Below are 4,156 nucleotides of genomic sequence, written 5' to 3' on the forward strand. Positions count from 1 at the left end.
TTGATCCATCTGTAAGCCCTCTACAATTCCAAGTTAGAACCATGAGCTACCACCTCACAACCAAGAGATCTAGGACTCCAAAAAGAACAATCCACCACTAGATCAAGATCAACTCAAATCTGCTTCTCCAACCCAAGTCCTGGTGCAAATTGCCTCAACTTCAGTCATCTGTCTACACACTCAGGCACAACCTTTGCTCTGATACCATCTAACGCAGTGCAAGGCGAGAGGATCCCCAAAGGAGATGTCCTAGCCCCCAACAATATAACTACATAGTGGAAACACAACAACAAGAAGTAATAATGCAAGATCTGATATCAAATCTTAGCTCTTCATTCATAAAATATAATTGATTACATGCAATGTGCCGCACTGTAAGGCCCTCTCAGTTACAGCCAAATACAAAGCAAGTAATAGTTCTGCAAGATCCCTCAAGATCTAAATCAAATCTTAGCTAGTCTAGATCCACACTCTGGCAGAAACCTTCAAGGAAGATCTAAACTTGTGCTCCCAAGCCCACCAAGCAATCCACTTGTTTTCTAGCCCCAGCTACTAGCCCTTCTCAAAATTTTCTCTTCTAGCCCCTCCTCTTCTCCAAGATGGATGAATAATAAATAAAGACTTCCCCACAACCCCTACTTATACCAATCTAAGCCACAAGTTGGCACAGAAGACAAATTAAATACAAATATATACATTAAATGCCACAAGTTGACCTGCAACAACAATTAAATGCCCAAAATTGATATCCAAGTAAAATCATGATATCTCCTAGCTCCGATTGAATTAAAACTTGTGCTTCGAACCATTGTTAGTACTCTAGGCCCTCTTCAATCCTTGAAATTTTCGTCCTCTAACTCATTGTGGAACATTAGTTACACAACTTGCAATAGGCACCAAATTCCTAAGCAAGCCCGAGCTCCACAGACCATGCCGAGCTCCAAGACCATGCCGAGCACCCAAAGACCATGCTAAGTTCCTAGACCATGCCGAGTTCCAAGACCATGCCGAGCACCATAGACCATGCCGAGCTCCCAAAGCATGTCGAGCACCCGTCCAAGCACCCTCTAAAGCAACTACTGAGCTTCCTCCCAAGAACTCCAAAGTAGTCACTAAGCAAGCCCAAGATGCCCCTGCATCATCATGGTCATAGTCTTATTCCTAAATTTATTACTCAAACTCTTATTATAATCCTACCAAAGATGCATTGAAAACTACTCGATTTATATGATCCCAAATTCAAATCCACCCGAGCTAAACATTCACAAAGCGATAAGTGTACTAAGAAAAAATATGATAAGGATAGTAGACACTAGTTGAAGGAAGAGAAACATTTGGAGATAAAAAGGGGAAGGAGAATAAATAGGTTATTGTAAAGGAAGAATAAAAATTATTTCTATGAAAACTTATGGAGATAGATCATTTGTATAGGAATTTATGGAAATGGATTATTTGTACGAAAATTTGTTGTAACGTTATTATACTAAAAAATGGAAGAAACATTTGCAAGATGAAAATTGAGTTCTAGACATTTATAAATAGCATCATATTAATATGAAGTCATTACTCACATGAGCACTCACGATGGAAAAAAAACTTTGAAACTGTAATCATGTTGCTCTTGAACCCATAAACTTATGAACTTCCAATTTCTTTCATTATTAAAACACGGGAACACCCTATGTTTAAAAAAGTCAACCAACTCTTAATTCGGAAAAGTTTAAACACTAAACTAAAACGTAATATCTTACCAAAAGAAATAGTTTTTTTTTCAAACCTCCCTTATATGTTTGACTTTTTAGTTTAGGATTTATCGAATGCCCTCTTAATCCCACCATCTGATGGCGTGGTGGATGCCATCTAAACTCGCTGATTCAGTTGAGGAGTTGAAATGCTGCCTGAAGGCTCTTAGACGACAAGCCCCCTTCTCCAATGGCCATTCTTCCGCGCTGTTGAAGGTAGGTTGCTGCCCTTCTCAGATCCTCCCTTTCGACAATCGCCTTCACACCACTCGCAATCTCCTCTCTGCTAACAATCCCATCTTCCCCCTTCCTCACCTCAATCCCCGCCTTGACCTGCTCCACAACAATGGCGGCATTCATCATCTGGTCACCAGCCAGAGGCCACGCAACAATAGGAACCCCACAACTCAAACCTTCCACAACAGAGTTCCACCCACAATGGCTCACAAAACCACCCGTCGCCACGTGGCTCAATATCTTCACCTGCGGAACCCAACTGCAAACGACCAGCCCCCGCTCTCCGATCCGCTCCTGGAACCCCGGCGGAAGAGGCGGAGGCACTGAGTCAGCACCGGCGACCACAGATGTCCGCAAGACCCACAAGAACCGCTGCTGACTCATCTCCAAACCAAGCGCCAGCTCACCTATTTGCGCCGGCGACATGGCCGAGCGGCTGCCGAAGCTCACGTAGACAACCGACTTGGCAGGCTGTGCGTCCAGCCATTTCAGGCACCGTTTCTCGGCTTCGTCGTCGGAAGTGGAGGAGTATTCCGATGGCATAAAGAGGGGCCCGATGGGGTACACCGGCGGCAGGGAAGGTCCGTTCCGGAGACCTCGGAGAGACTGCTGTTCGAGCTCCTCGAAAGTATTGACCAAAACAGCCGAGGCATTTTGGACCTCCGTTCCGCTGGCGAGAAAAAGCCTGCGAAAAACGTGATCTTTGATCTTGAGCGCCTGTGGGATCTGCGCGGCCCGCAACGGAGGAAACCCCGGAATCTCCAAAACGGCGTTTTGGTCACTGAAGTCGAAGCCATGGGCGTCTGCAACAGGGAAGTGGAGCATCAACCCGACGTTAAATGCAGAAGACGTGCACAGAACATAGCTGGGGATGTTCAACTTGGCGGCGATCGATAAAACGGGCGTGAGAACGGGATCCGTTACGAGGGCCGTAACCGGGGGGGTCTGTTTCAGCAGATCTGAAGTGAGGAGTTCTTCGAAGGCGGGCATGGAGGCTCTCGTGGCTTCCCACTGGGCGAAAAAAGGGTCGCCCTGGACTTCCCGGGATTCGATCTCCAGCCCTACGACTCGAATGTCGAGGCCGGAGGCGGCCAGGCGGCGAACGTGTGAAGTTTCCGTCGGGGAAACGTTTTGAGTGGGCGTGATGAAGGAGACGGAAAAGCCGTGGTGAATTACGAGCGTTCGGGCCAGGTGAAGGAGCGGCATGAAATGGCCCATTCCGGCCGACGGGAACACTGCCACGTGGCGCTTCTCCTTCTGTACTACGGGTGCCGCCATTGTTAAAATCTTGTCTTGCTTTGCTTCCATGCAGTCACATAAGTTTATAAGAGATTCGGATGCCTTACCAGTCAAAGATAAGGGGGTTCCCACGCAGTCCCAACGAACAATAAGGAAAACCTAACGGCTTCTCGAGTCAACGTTAACATGGCAGGTGGGGATTTTATTAAGATTATTATTTCAGGCGTAATCACTGGTCTTGATCATCTATTTTTTTCTCGTTCAGGAAATATATCGATTCTTCTATTCTTATTCCTTGTCTCCAGCAGGTGTTACAGCCTAAATCTATGCTAGCGCTTGCAGCCGCGCAGGGTGCAAGTGTACAGCGGATAGGGTTGGGGTCAGGTGCAATTATTTTCACATTCGCACATTTTCTCTGTTAGTTGGAAGTATATCCCTTCTGTATCATAGTTACCAGAAACTAGAAAGGAGAAAGAGGCAAAAGTTACCAGAAACGGAAAAACGACGAAGGGGCAAAAGTTACGTAGCCATATATATATATGGCGTCGTCTATCCATCGGCTGTCAGCACATTTTTACAAAACAAATTAGTGTTTTTGATTCGGAGAACGAAATGGCATTGAGATCAAATTTTTATTGGTGTTGTGTTTAAATTTTTTATCTGTTGTGTTTTAATGTTTTGAAATTTCTCTTTAATTTAGTTAACTTTTTTTTTAATAATATATATTATAGTATAATTTAATTATTTTTATTTTTAATTAATTAATTAAAAATCTTATTATCTAATTAAATTGTTAAAAATATAAAAAATAATTAAATTATACTATAATATATATTATAGGAAGTTGACTAAATAAAAAAATTGAAACATTAAATAATAAAGAGCTAACAAGAAAGGAGAACCAACATTTATTAATTCTCAAATTGTGGACGAGTCAC

At 43.6% G+C, this 4,156-nt stretch overlaps 1 pseudogene across 1 annotated transcript; it reads right to left on the reverse strand.

Annotated features, from left to right (window-relative positions):
- Positions 1 to 776: 776 nt before the first annotated feature.
- LOC149577182 (UDP-glycosyltransferase CGT pseudogene) lies at positions 777 to 3,277 on the reverse strand (annotated as a pseudogene). The gene has a single exon (XR_016364446.1). The product of XR_016364446.1 is annotated as a UDP-glycosyltransferase CGT pseudogene (transcript).
- Between the last annotated feature and the right edge of the window lie 879 nt (positions 3,278 to 4,156).

This window comes from Cupressus sempervirens, chromosome 1 (genome assembly GCF_028749045.1).
Source record: "Cupressus sempervirens isolate cs-2001-9-10 chromosome 1, ASM2874904v1, whole genome shotgun sequence".
NCBI lineage: Eukaryota > Viridiplantae > Streptophyta > Pinopsida > Cupressales > Cupressaceae > Cupressus > Cupressus sempervirens.